Source organism: Acromyrmex echinatior, chromosome 1 (genome assembly GCF_024713525.1).
Source record: "Acromyrmex echinatior isolate Ae372 chromosome 1, ASM2471352v2, whole genome shotgun sequence".
Classification (NCBI taxonomy): Eukaryota; Metazoa; Arthropoda; class Insecta; order Hymenoptera; family Formicidae; genus Acromyrmex; species Acromyrmex echinatior.
The window spans coordinates 21,208,075-21,223,930 of NC_141852.1; the positions used below are offsets into that span (position 1 = coordinate 21,208,075).

Here is a 15,856-nt window from a genome sequence, read left to right on the forward strand (position 1 = left end):
CTTTTCCAATTAAAACATAAATGATAATGTAATTCAAACTGGTCGATTTAATGCCAAAAATAAAAAAAAGTTGTAAAGTTACAGTTTCTTTATCGCTTTCTGGCGTCGACTCGTAACAATATTTGCTTTATAAAAGTTTTTATACTTTATATGTATAAAGCAATCTTGATTTAGATTAGAAATTACATGAACAAACAAATATTGAGTTCTTAGAATTAGTCTTGATATGATCTAATATGGAAGATTAGTTAATTAAAAAATTTGTACGTATGTATGCATGTAATACTGATGTAGTATCAATAACACATAAATTGTATGTTAGTAAGTCCTATTGAATCGATAAAAAAAACTTTAGGATTCCCTTGCACATCCTATAGTAATCATTTTACGTAGATTACAATTTATGACGCTAACACAGTGATAAATCGATTCACAATAATTTCATTAATATTAACAGAAATCAACAGTAAGAAACGGAAATCATAACACAATACTAATATATCATAAAGGCATGTAACAAAGTAATTGCGGGAAAATTACCCCCCCCCCTCCTTCTATTTTTTCCGACTTCTGCGGCATAAATCCCAGCGCAGCGTATTTGCCGGAGTTATCCTAATTCAGCTAAATTTTTTAATATTTCAACAAAAACCGTTTCTTTCCGTGTACATTTATTATACATTTATACATACGCAGAGAGATAAGTTAATGGTGAAAAAAGACATTCTATTATCATAACAGCGGGATTCGAATCGTTTTGCCTTTCAAAACTATTAAGTCGTGATGCAACAGAAAGATGAAAAAGGTAACTGATTGAAAACAAACCGAAACGTGGGATGTTCTCCAAACGCCCATACCGATATCTAAATAGGAAGTGCAACCAGTCATTTATGAGCGTTCTCTCGAGAAAATTGCAATAGGGGCCGCGCAATGGTAGACCTACGGAGTTCTGGTAATAATCCGGACCAATTCCGGATGTCCGGCCGCAATAGCCGGTGACCGCCTGTACGCGGACCGGCAACGTGGAATCCGTACGCCGTACGCCGTACGCCGCGAAGCAAACGTTTAGACCTACGCTTGCTGGCTCAGGCGGCGCGTGGCGCGATCGGAGGCGACTATAAGCGAACGACTATGCGAATGGCGCAACTATACGGCCCACTAAAAGCCCGCCGTTGCATAACGCCATTGCAGCGGCACAGCGCACGGTGTGAACGCGAGCGCTAACCTACGCTCTGAAGATCCTTTTTGTCTCGCCCGCCTCGCCAAGGCGCAATAAACATCGCTGTTTATTTAATTTTACGAACGTGGGCTTCGCTCGATTTCGCTCCCCCCTCCAGCGAATTGTACGGTTATAATACGTAATACTGGGAATTATTTTAGTTGTATTTAGAGCTTTGGGATTTTTTGCTTCGATTTTTAGCATCTCGTGAGGAATGTTACATCAATCTTTTTTTGTTTAAAAAAAAGCTTCAAACAACTTTTTAATATTCAATGTTAAATATCTCATAACAGAGAGAGGGGGAGAGAGAGAGAGAGAGAGGATTTAACAAGGTAAGATCAAAATAATGTTATTGAAATATCTCGTACATTATTTGTGATAAATTCAATTTTTTTTTTGTTTTAGAATTCTTGGATAATTTCGAATTAAAATTCTAGAAAAGAAAATATATTCAGAATTTATATAGCAGTAAGTCTTATCAAATATTTATTTTTATAACAATGAATGACAATAACCGACATTAGCCCACATGTGAATACACAACCAAGTGACAAGAAGATTTTATCGGTCTGAGCTGGAGCTTAGTGCTTAAATAATACTTCGATATAAATTTATAAACATATCCAGTACTGTAAACTGCGCACCGAAACAATTTTCGGTCTTGAAACGCAATCTTAAACTAAAACTGGGATAGTAATATTATAAACAAACAATTTAATGATATTAAGTAATAGAAGTAATTTAATAATATTTCAATATTAGTCTGATATTAGATATTAGATAGATTAATATCAAAATATCATTAATATGCGGATATTAATGATGCTAATAAGCATCTTAAAAAGCTATAAATTTCGTTTATTTCTGTATATTTTTTATATTATATTATAATTAAATTCCAAACACAGAAAATATTTTATTTTTCTATTTCACTTTACTCAGCTACACAAGATGCACACTTTATACGATAATATTTCTCAAGATAAGCTGCTTTTCGCGTATGTAAACTAAAACATTCTCCCCCCCTCCCCCCCTCTCTCTCTCTCTCTCTTTCTGCAGAAACTTACCTTCTTTTTACCGATCTTTCGATCGGTGATTGCGAAAAAGAAAACACGCTCGTCTCAAACGCTCCAAACTACTAACGGAGACTAAACTTCGCAAGTTATTATATAATTCATCTTTGCACAGGGAAATTAATTCAATTTCGTACGGCTAATTAGCTTACTGCAAATTAATATTTTACGGTATCTAACGTACGGTCGAGCGAACTCTTACATGTGGGACTTATGGCTCATAAACACTTCGCACTTATTGCTAACGCGGCGCTGTAGGACCACGAGATCGCTTCAACGTTAACTCGTTATCCCTATAAGCTGATGTTCCACAATAATTTAAGCTATTCTGGGAAGCACCTGTTCCACGGTAGTTGCGCTAGATGGACGATAGCTCCGGTGTAACGAGCACGCCGGTCACCAGAACCGCTGAGTTTTACAGTGAATTTCATGATCGTTTCACTCATTTCCGACGCGATGATAAATTTTGATTGATCGACTGGCAGAGATCTAGAAACCTCGAAATTCTCGAAACTGATCGCTGCAAAACGATCCCCTTCAGTGTTCTCTTTAAAAGTATTCGAGATATTTATTTATATTCAGTGAGTCGATAACTTTTTATACTTTTATTCATCGCGACGTCAAAATATGAAATATACTGAACCTGCATAAATGTAAAAATCCATCCCGGTGAAATTCTCACCAACTAACGCACGTTCCTTGCACCTTAATCTTGTACCTCTTTACGTTACGGGCATTCGTATTTTCGCATTGAGGAGGCCGTGCGCGCCTCGCGATTCGCGAGCCGTGAACAACGGCGACCGTGTATAATCATTTGATACGTTTGCGCTCGCGCGGTGAATACTTGTTGCGCGTCGTCTATGAAATATGTATTAAGCCCTGAATCCGATGCACTGGAGGCTTTTCCAGCGCGACCATGCAATATTTATGTGCTTCTCGTTACATCGTGCATTGCGAAATCACACTTTTCCGGGAGGAGAGCGTGCTTATACTTGGGCGATTCTTTTTCGCGAAGAAAACGCTAAAGAGCGACTCGAATGTACCGTGATAATCTACGTGTACAGCCTCGTCACATTGTGTGTGTACGTGTATTTCTATCATGTGAATTTGTAGCAATCAAATTTGTAAATTATAAAAAAGCATTTGCTTTTTTTTATTTCGCACTTAAATATCAAAAAAAGCAATGATAACCTAATTCTTGATATAATTCTTTGATATAAATAACATTTTGCTTTATTTTTAACTTTCATATATATCAAAATGTAAGTCAATGCATTTCTATTGTTAGTTTCAAAGTAAAAGTACATATTAACATATGTATTTAACGAATAATAAATTAAATTTGAGTCAAATTTAATATATTTTCTTGAGTTAAACTGTTTAATTTTATTATTTTAGTGATCAACGATATATTGAGTAAAAGCAGAAATTATTTGTAGAAAGGAAATAACAAATTAAGTATAATTTATCATCATAAATTTAACAGTGTACATCAACATAACATGAAAAATGAAGATCTTCACTGCAGAAAGAGCAATAATATCCCAATCACTTGAATTTAATAACATTTCATTATTTTTAACTTCTATGTGTGTCAAAATATATAATAAATAAATCTATTTTAGATTGCTTTCCAAGTAAACAATGTCCATATTTTAACGAATACATTCAGTAAATAACAAATTAAGTTTGAATCTCTAATACACTTTTTTAAGTTAAATTTTGTTTATATATATTTCTTAATTATATTAAATTGTTTAACTCCACTGAATTGGTTAAATTATCGACATATTGAACAGGAATAAAGACGATCTATAGAAATTATTAAAAACAACTCAATTTGGACATAATTTTATTATGAATTTAACAGTGTTCCACATGATATGTTTGTTTGCTTTTTCTTTCCAATCTTATATATATAATACTTAACGTTAACTTTTAAACTGAAGAAATAATTCAGAATTATAGGCGAGAGAAATTTATGGGCCATAATTTAAAAGAGACGTCATCCTCTCTCAGACGCGAAGCATCTGGATATTGTATTAACGATAACACCTGAAACTTAACAATCGTTTGTGTCATTAGTTCCATTTCGGTTATTCGCTCTTATCATAAAGACAAATAGAAATTGTTTAATGCGTTATGTCAATGTACACGCGTGTGATCTGCTTTTTGCATCGTGATCGCCGAATAACAAGCTTTGCAAGATTTAGACGTTTGAGAAATAACAGTGGTTTCCTATGTAATTTTATATGTTGAATTCGAATCTGATTGATTTAGCACGTCAGATTTTTGAAATATTGGAGGTTAAAATATTTAAAAAAGGTTATTTTGATCAATTTCATAAATTTTTATTATTTCATAAATTTATTATTAATTCTTTTTTATATTTTTGCCAATGGCATTGTACCTGTCATTCTTTTTCTTCAAAATCCATTTTCGATTGCTGTTTTATTACATTTTCTCGTTGAGATATATAAGATTAATGTGTTTTAAGATTTATGTCGCATAAAAATTCAATTCCATTCGATAGTAATCGTACCTTTGACCACACCAATTATGACATGAAGATTTTGACCAGGATTAAAATGTGAATAAAAATATGAATTTCTTAATATCATTTGTACCTTTTTTAAAATTGAAAATATCCATTTCTGAATATTTTAAACTCAAATATTTTAATAAATCATACTAAATCAATTCTGCAATCAGATTGAAATTCAACGTACAAAATTACATTTAAAAAAATCACTTCTCAAACATCTTTAACACCTTTGATTTCACGCAGGCCTGTGTAATCAATCGCGCGATCACAATCACTATATTTAATTCTTTTAATCATAACAATCCCGAGAGGGCGTTTGATCATCAAGGGCGTGCAATAATAATACAGCTAATGTACACGTCGTGTACGTCGTGTCCGCGTGGAGATGAAATACACGATTTTCGTAGATATTAATTTTGCTGCATGCGCGGGAAAGCAGCCTCACGCGCGCTTTCCGTGAAAATGATACGAATTTAATTTTGGTCAGAGTACCGGCAGGAAACAAGATAACAAACACGAGCGCGAACTATCAGGGGCAAATAGTAAATCTATTACATATCCGTAGTTAGGCGATTATATTTTACGTATATATAAAAATGTTTCGCGCGAAATTGCATCTACGTGGAAATACGCTGAAAGGTCCTAATCTTTTTTTTTTTTTTTTTTTTTTTTTTCGTAGTGTCCAATATAACCGCGGGGACCATTACACGAATAAAATCTCTCGTTTTCTCGTTTATTACGCTACTTCTCCGGGGGCCAATGCATACCGCCGTGACACCACAAAGCCTCGTACTTCATGCAGTTCGCGAGAATCCGCGCTCGGGGGCTTCGAATTAATTCCATCTTCGTCGTGCGTCGTGCGCAACAAACGAAGCGACGTGCCAAACTATTGACGATGCTCGTTTCACTTACATTTCGTATACGAACGAACGTTCGCCCGTGTCCTTAAAACCAATATCGTTACGTTCTTTAGAGATTCTCTAATAAGAGTCAATAATTTGTTCGATTCTGCTTGTTCCCCGTTACATTTCAATAAAAAAACCTTTTCAACGTATTTGAATTAACAATTCTGCAAGAAAGAGGTTTCGTTACGCAAAATTATTCGACGAGCCTTTCAAGAGAGAGATCGGAAAAGAGATATAGAATAAAAGCCGATATATATGTATATGGTCGCTGCAATTTGTAATTATTTCTTGCGTCATATCTTTAACAGAATAAAATAATGAATATTTTTAAACGATGACATATATATATATATATATATATATATATATCAGTTTACATCAATTCAGGAAAAAAAAAACAAATAGCGAAAAGTATCATTTCTTCCGACTTTTTGTGCTGAAATATAGCAACGAGTACAATTTAACGAAGATTTAGTTACATCACGATTCTCGTTAGAGGCTTTCTACATTCGTTTCTCATCGAAGTCCTCTCTCGCGGTAGCACGGCGATGCAGTCGAAGTGCAGGATCGCCCGCGGGAGGAACGGGGTACGGAGGCGCGAGGGAGGGGACCTTTCGGCGGAGTGACTGAAACGGAGAAAAGGGAACGCGAGCCGTGGCGAAGGGGCTCGACGAAGGGGGTGAGGAGAGAGGCAGAGAGGGCCCCCGAAGAGCGCGACGCGGCGCGGCGCGGCGGCGAGAGAAAGAGGGAACGAGGCGAGCGAACAAACCGAGCGAGCGAGTATTTTCGCTGGCCTTGACGCAGCGACGGAGGGCGATGCACCTCTCCTGGCGAACACACTGCGAAACCGGGAGCGTGTCGTTCGCGTACGCACACTCACGCAAGGGCACGCGCGAGCGCCGAGCGTACTACACGCGTACTACACACACGAGCTCGCACAAAGTGCATTCGAGAGAGAGACGTGTCTGTGCATGGTGTGCACGATGTGCATGGTGTGCATGGGATGGACGATGCAGCTGCGCGCTCGTCCGCTCGCGTACATACACGCCTGTGTATGTCTGTCTATGTATGTGCACAGGCGTGTCGGCACCGGCCCAACGAGGGGACCGGAGGCCCGGTCCAACTCGCGAACGGTCGACACTGACCTCACCCAACGACCGGCGGCGGTGCACACTTCCCCCCTCCCCCCCCCTCACCCCTCCACGCTGTCTGCCCTCTCGGCACCCCTTTCCTCTCACCGTACACTGCCTGCCAAAAGTCACGGAAGAATTCGCCGTGCCTACAGCCTACAGTCCGCGCGCGTAGGCTTCGACGATGGAGAAGTGGAGAACGCAGGTGCTGGTCTCACTGCCCGAAATCTCTACCTGGTGGCCATTTTGTTGGGGCAGGTCAACGAACAGCTTTTCGAGACCGGAAGACTTTTTGCGTACCGTTATGTATACGAATATATGTTACGAATATCGTACGATTGTCTTATTAAAAGAATGAATTATATTTTTCGTACTTTTCGATATCTTATATTCGTTTCAGTATCTTCAAATATCGCAATTAAACAAACAATATTATCCGTGTTAATTACATATTTTGTTATATTTTGTGTTACATATTCTAACATTTATATTAAAATATGTATACGTGCGTAAGGATAATTCAAACGTACATATGACGAATAATAAATCATCAAATAATAATTCTATCGATATTAATTACTTATTAACAATTAACTGTAATTTTCAATTACTGTCAATGATGTAAGACAAACCTCGATTCCCAGCTTTTGAAATTACACACCGGCATTTAATCCGATTAATATGACCACAAACGATTTGACAAATGTTATGTTTGCCAATTATCAATGACACGGCTCATAAATCGCATCGTTCATTACTTATCCAACCGGCTCTCAGAGAGAATTTTACCCTTTCCCAAACGATCGTTTCCATCGTATAAATATTAACGACAATTCTTACGCAGCAGCACCGTTCCGAACGCGATCGTCATCGCGTTTATTAATTCTCGCCTCGGGGCGAGCCTCGCCATTAGTCGATGCATTTCCACATTGTGCCACAGCTCAGGCACGGTCCGTAATCTCACATTTATTCTATCTATCGAGAGATACCTGAAACCCCGTGAAAACTTTTTCGTGCCCTACCACGCTGCACCAACCACGCTGCCACGCCGGGCCGACGTGGTGCAATGCACCGGCCGCCGCGCCGGGTGAGGGGACGACGGACAGACGATGGTACGAACGGGCGGTGGTACACGGCCACGTGCAAGCTGGCCTGGCTTGGCCTGGCCTGGCCTGGCCTGGCACAAACCTGGCGAACGGGTCGACGAAATGACGGCAGGATAAAGATGGAACAAGGGCTGCGAGAGAAAGAGAGGGAGGGAGGGAGGGAGGGAGGGAGAATGCTGCCTCTCGGACTGGATCCCTAGTACTGGCCTCGCGTTTTCGGCCCGCGGGAATGCCGCGGCAATGGAGTACCGAGGAGAGGAGAGAGGAGCAGGAGAGAGGGATAAGTCGGGGACTTGCTTTATGGGCTCCGCAGGGCCTTCTCCTCCCTCGCCACCGTACCCCTCGACACCATCGATCGTTGCCCGTGTGTATACGCGTCTTGTTATTAAGCCCTCGGTGTGCCCACGATCGCGCTCGAACTGAGAGCAAGATCGAGCGCACGTACGTATGTACGTGCGTATACGCATATACATGTATGCGAGCGCAAATCGAGATTCTTATTAATCGTGCGTCGACCCTACGTACCAACGATCGTCCGTCTCGGTCGTTCAAAAATCTACGTACGATGGAGGAGAACGATTGGCCCGTATTTAGTGAAGCATTTTTGCACGTAAAATATAATTATACATTCTCCCTATATATTTAACACCAAACATGGTTCTTGGCCTCCGAGATAATATTGTACATGCTTCACAAGTTACGGGATATAAATAAATAATACACAAAAATCAAAGGCTTCTCTCTGCTGCTACATGTTTCTATCTAGCTTGAGATAGAGATCAGTGCCTTTGTAACTTTTTCTAAGAGAGAGTTCTTATGCTTTATATAAGAGAAAATTTCAAAGTGTCGATCACAAAATACGTACTTTATATGTATCGTGGGTTATTCGCCATTTTCCGGTGAATTTTTATTTCTTTTTAATAAAGTTAGTTTTAAAAAATGCATTGGTTTGAAACGAACAAACGATCAAGTTAGTAATTTCGCAATAAAACCTTTTGTCCGAGACAAAAGCGAGTCTTCATTTCATTTTATGACGATACTCTAATAATTAATTGCGTTTCGACGGTAATTCACGGGTGAATTTGTAAATGATTGCGAATTCATTGACGCATACCATAATTCAACTAAATGGTAATGCGATTAATTGAATAATCGCACGCAACTATGATAGATAATTTGACGTTTCGACGCTTGCTGCGTGCAATCATCAGGGAAAATAGACATTCCAAAGAAGCATTATTGCGATGGACCGCAAGCGCGGTGAATGAATATAATAGTAAGTCGTGCGGTACAGTCGGGGCTATAAATTACGTTGTTTCACGCGTTTAACTGTTGCTGTTAGTGAATAGATGTAACAGATTATATTTCATACGACGCACTGCTAATTCGCAAATTATATTAATTATGCATTGTTAATATTACAAAATAGTAACAAACGCAAGAAATTTAAGATAATAATTCTGACATTTTTAACAGCAATGGTAATAATAACAATCATTGTAAATATATTGAGATATCAATTCATGAATAATATTTGAAATATAATTTGAAATAATATTACACCGATTCAAGATCGATTATATTTAGATTTATCCAAAGCCAATAAAAATGTATGTATAACAATTTTAAAACTGAAATGTGTCTACGTGAAATTATGTATTCTGATCGATATCGATATTGCTATTGTATTGTTAAACATCAAAGGAACAATGGTAATTGATCCCTTGATGTCCAATCTCTTGGATTAAATAATATTTCGTTATTTTCAACTTTCATATGTGTCAAAATGCAAATCAATTCATTTCTGGCTGAATTGTTGTGGTTGAATTGCTTACTTTCAAAATAAACAATGCCCATATTAACGTGTGTACTTAGTAAATAATAAACTAAATTTGAAACAAATTTCTACTTGTTAATATCTTGAATTAAATTTCGTTCTATTTTTTTATTTAAATTGAATAAATGGTACATTGAGTGTAAAAACAGTGTAATGATCTATAAAACTAATGCAAAATAACTCAAATTAGATATAATTTGACATTATGTAGCAATTTATTAATATGATATCGATTATTTGATTATATACTGAGAAAAAAATTTACTAAATCTTAATATGTATTTCTTACAGTAATACTAATTGTAAACATTTACTTAAAGTAAATAAATATTTACTCAATAAAAAAATTATAGTTGAATCAAATTAATGGTTCTTTTTCGTACCGAATAAATTTATGCTGAAATTTAATAAATATTCACTTAGAATCATTCAAACAAGTACTTATTAAATTTAGTTTGTTTTTTTCAGCGTACATTAGTTCGCGATCGGCTACGTCAACACGAAGTAAAATTTTAAAATCACGCGCAAAAAGAGGAGTAATAGAAAGTTAAGTTGATTATGAATATCATTGCGGCGGGGGCTCGATGATAGGCCAAGATTTCGATCGAGCTCCGTCTACGATGAGCTGTCTGCAGCACATCAGTGAGACATCGCATTCCTCATAATGCTCGACCGTGTCCGTCGTAAAGTTTCGCTTCCATGCGAATTGTCTCGTTCCGCACAAACGCTCTGACGGATGATGCACGCGAGTACTCGTTGGTATAGTGACGAAACTGAAACAAAAATTCCGGACATTGAGAAAAACTGTATCAGACGACGTAATATAGGCGAAGTAACGCGATGTATATTCCGTGAGCACAGCAATTAAACTTTGAAAAATACTAAACTCTTTGACAAAAATGTAGAGTCAACTTTTTCTTAACGACACACTTCTTGCGCGTTACTAACAATAAGAATCTCGATAGAAATAAGATTTTCTTGAAGGGTCTTTTTGCTGTTAGTTTTTAATAGAAAACTTTAAATGTCAATGGCTTGAAAATGTCAATAGCCTCGGCATTTAGACTCTTCTCGAGTTGAGACCTTCGGTTACTTGCGGTAATCGTAGAGTCTCGTATTATTTTGCATCTAGACACTTAAATTACAAAGTCGTTAAGTCATTATCTTTTTCATATTCTTAATAAGCACGTGAATCGCCGCAGATGCAATTTACAATCGGTTATAATGTCTATTCCAACGAGAAAATAGAAGAAATTCTACCCAGAATGAGGATGTCCCTCGAAACAAAGATCGGAAACGTTCGTGAAATCTCGAGGAGCACTACGAGCGATCGGCGGCGGATATAACCCGAGTAAACAGTAAGCCGATTACCACATTAGCTGGAAGACCTTCGACATAAGCTTCGCTACCGCGTCGCGTCGCATCCGGAAAGTAAAGCTGGACCCCGACGCGTTGCGCTGCTCTCATGGAGCGGCTTCGCCGCGTCGCACAATGTTACACGGTATCGCTATCCCGAGCCAGAGGCTAATGTAACTCCCGTGTACGTGCGCGTGGCGGGAGATCGCACAGTACGGCGTGTTGGCACATCGAGAGAAGGAAGGCACCGTTACGCTGCGCTGCGGCGACGCGGCCTCGAGTTTTATTCGGTGACTCCTCGGCGAGTCCTCCGAGATTATAACTGAATCCGCGGACGAGTGCCGCCCCCGCCACTGCGTGCGGAATGTGCACGCACGCTTAACGCGCGCCTGCACTTGTACGCGCTAGCGCTCGTAACCACGTTGCGCAACGATCGCGATTTTACGAGCCCGCAAGTACGAGACGCACGGCGCCGCACGGCGCCGCGCCGCGCCGCGCGATCCGCTATCGGACTTGTTCGTCAGCAGTTACGACTCGATTATCGGGGTTACGGATACTTAAGGATACCACCGTGGTATTACCATGACTACTATCGCGATGACGACGAAGACGTCACCCTGAGTCGCGAGTCTCGGGAACTGGAGCGGATCCACGCGTTCCATTACAGCCGCGTGCCGCGAAGGAGCGTCGTTACTTGCGTCTGGGATGCGTGCAATTTGACGTAATGCTGATTTCGTATCGTATACAGAGTACTAAAAAAGATACGAGGTATCATATTAGGAAGCAATGAAATTCCGTTTCTTTCAGCTGTACTTCTTGTACTTTTCTAATTTACAATGAAACAAGTGCGTATTTATGACCCTACATTACTAGCGTAGTTTTTTTTAATGTTATTACTCGCGTGGAGTGTTTCTAATACTCTAACATCATATTTTAATTTCTAGTGTTTTTTTTTGATGATTTATAATAAAAGATTAATAATATTCTATACATTCTTTAGATAAAAATAAAGATATATAATAATATGTATAAATATATAGCGTTTATACATTTTTGTATTTAATGATTCATAAATCCGGATTCATAAATATTTTGGACAGCTTATGTGAGTAATAAAGAATTAAAAGCACGTATTAAAAGAAAATAGACTTAACATCACATTCATCATTGGGACGTCAATAAATTCATTGATAGAGAATTTAATATGTTTACTGTCATGGATAATTTAATTCGTAATGTATGAAAGAAAATGAACGAAATGCAGATGATTTGTAACGCCGAGAAAATAATTTCTTATCAGTCGCCACGTTTCTAACACACTTGTAGTAGTACCAGATAGAAACGCTTATAATTTCCTCATGATATATGTTCGCACCTACTAACTCGCCGTTACGCATCAGCGAGAATATCCGAGAGAGATTAGACATGCGCAAAATCTCAAATAATATAATGATACTTTATCATGTTTTATCATAATTTCCATCAATCTTTAATTGTAAATATTGAATGGGAACAAAAGTTCGTAGCGCTTCAAAATTTTGCAAACTTCAAAATTTAAGCAGCTGTAATTTCGTTAAAAATGAATGAAATTTAAATTTGAAAAGGGGGTCTTAAAACTTAAAATACTCTCTACTTTCGAAAGGTCTCTTGAATTGAAATGTCTCAAGTTTCCATGAGTTCGATAATTTTCACATATAAAAATCTACAAACTAGATAAAATGGGAAATTTTCTTTTTACTTTGTGGATCTATTTACGTATTTTAAAAAACTTGCAAAAATTTTCGAACTTTCTAACGTAAAAATTCAAAATTTTTCCAACAAAGGAAAAGTTTTTTTTTTTTAAGTGCCTAAGATTTTTTTGTTATTGAATTATGAGCTTAAGTAAAAGAAGCATTTTGACTTTAATTGCTTATTTTAACTCCGTTAAAAATCATCGTATTGCAATTTAAAAAAACACAAATTGAAACCTCGTCCTGTCAAATGATATAATTACTATTTTTTTTTAATATGTAGACTTGATACAAATAAAATAGCGCGTTTCGATTCAATTAAATTCTTCTCTCCTGGCTGATTTTAATGCAAAGGGAGTTTCATGTCGAATCGGCAGCAGACGATCATTTAATCAAACTGTACGAACAATTCGAAATTTCTAATTTATCGACCACTCGATTGTATTGACTTCTTGTCATTTATACGCAGATGTGGGAGTTGTCAAGTGGCCCGTTGTGTATGCGCCCTTACTCGCGATCACGAAGAGTACGGGTAGACCTAGGGAGCCCTTCGAAAAAGGGGAGAAGCTGTGGAAATTACGGGCAGAGGGAATGGAACGAGTGAAAAAGCGGCACGGAAAGGGGCAACCCATGCAGTCCCCAGTCTGTGGTACTAGTATGAATGAATAAACGAGAGCGCAAACAGGCTGTTTGAAATTAGCTGTTAGCTGAAGCCAGCGAGTTCGCATTTAAGATGCTATCGAAGGCTCGAGATGCTGCGAAATGGAAAATTCGATTCATGGTGAAATAGGTGTATTTTATATTTCCCATAGTCTCGATATTGATTATCAGTTCATTTAATTTGCTGATATCGAAGAGTTATTTAACGCGCAATGTTACGAAGAGATAGTCTAAATAGAAGAAACTCATTTGGCAAAAATATATTTCGTAATAAATTACGAAGGAACTTTTTCCAGGGCTGTGATTTCCATTATTAACTTTCGATTAATAAACTCGATTTAGTTAAAAGCATAGATAAGAGTTTCCGTATACAATTTAACTCACTCTGTCTTCGTAACCTTCTTTGAAATTTAAATAATAAATAATAATTACGCGTTATATCGATTATGTTAAACATTAAAAACTTTAGGTCGAATCTACGGATTACACGAACTAATAAACTTCTTTGGAAATTATCATTTCTACGAACTAAAGCTAAAACTATTATTAAATAGCTTTCATGTACAACGTAATTATTCGTTGATGCCGGCCGACGTGCATGTTCGCATAATATATACAGGCTTCAAAGTCCATATTACAATTTATATCATTGAAACATTTGTTTAATAGTAACCGATGTCGCGGTTTAAATCGTTAATTTCATTACATCGTTATCAAAACGACTCCTAAACAGCGAGTACAGGAATTATTTATCGCTGAGAGTGGATATTGCAGATATATACACAAACCTTACAATTTCCATAATCGTTGAATAATATTAACGGTATCTCAACGAGAATTATATTGCACCCCGCTAAACATTTTGTTAACGTGGCAGATGTAACCTCAATACAACAGCGATAATTCCCGGCTGACGGTCTACCTAGAAATCTCGCTCTCAGAATGTAGTGATAAAGTCGTGGATGTTTAGATAAAAATGGGGAATTAACGATTGAAAGATTATCCAGCTAAATGGGCGAGAAAAACTGCGTCGACGAATTTTAAATAATAATGACGATCAATAAATCTTATCTCTTTGTATCAAATTTTTTATACAATTTTAGAAGAATAGTGACAGACGTCTACATAGAGATGTAATAAGACACAAGTGAACATATTTTTTCCTGCATTGCATAAATAAAATACATAATAAAAATTTTCATTTGTAAAGTAGAATGTTAGCATATATGCTGAATACAAAAACGAGTGTAATGTTGGCGCCGTTCAAATAATGGAATAGTTCAAACAAGAAACTTCGAAATTTCAAACATCTAAAACTTCTAAATTTATTCAATTTTCTACGACTTTGATTCGCATAGAACATAGATAAAAGAATTTACATATCTAATTTAACTTATTTTGCCTTTATAACTTTGGTGAAACTATATAAACTCTTCGAAATCTGCACGACTCGATGAAGAATAATAAAATATAATTAAAATATATATATATGTGACAAGAACAGAAAGATAAATTCTGCCCTTCAATTCTCGTGATTTTTCTTCCATCGAGCTGATCCATCATACACGCTCGTCCTCGTTGACATCGCGAATTTTGACGCGTTCGCGTGTAAATGCCAAGAGGATCGAGGTGATCGTTGGCTACAATCTCGCAATTTCGACCCGCGACGCGGGTCGTTGTACCGCCGCCGTCGTTCACGCCACGTCGAAGGTGACGCGTACACACACACGCACGTACACACACACACGCACGCACGCACATATACGCGCGCATGGGGTTTCACGCTCCCGCAGCCAACGCGCTCTTCGACGCATCCACGGGCCGACGTGCATACGTTGATGCACGGTATTATGCACATAGCCACACGCGCATCCCTTTGACGGCCGTAAGCCACCCGTTAGGGGTGCCGCAATGAAACGTAACGCGCACACAGGCGCATGCTACGCGAGAGCGCATTCCGCGTGCGTGCGTACATGCGTGCATATACGCGTGTGTGCGTGCGTGCGTGCGTGCCTGCGTGCATTCGACCGTGGGGTCGATGGAAATAATTCGTTGCCTTTTTTTGTGATTACCATTTCAAGCCTTTCTGTCTTCCGCATCTCTATGTATATCTGGCTCTCTCGTTACATATCCCTTCCTTCCTTCTCCATCTCTCTTTGTCTCCACGTCTCTGCCTGTCTTCCGTCGCTCTTTCTCTACCTGCATACGGCTTGCAGTCCTCCGTCCACTTGTGTATATATTCGTCGAGAGAGAAAGACGAGAGAGATCCCCAATCGACAGGAAACCACGAGGAGAATCGCA

At 38.2% G+C, this 15,856-nt stretch overlaps 1 long non-coding RNA gene across 1 annotated transcript; it reads right to left on the bottom strand.

Annotated features, from left to right (window-relative positions):
• Positions 1-9,879: 9,879 nt before the first annotated feature.
• LOC147911062 (uncharacterized) lies at positions 9,880-12,008 on the bottom strand. The gene is made up of 2 exons (XR_015544784.1): positions 11,181-12,008; positions 9,880-10,585 (listed from the first exon to the last, which is right to left on the bottom strand). It is a non-coding gene; the product is annotated as an uncharacterized LOC147911062 (long non-coding RNA).
• Positions 12,009-15,856: the final 3,848 nt, after the last annotated feature.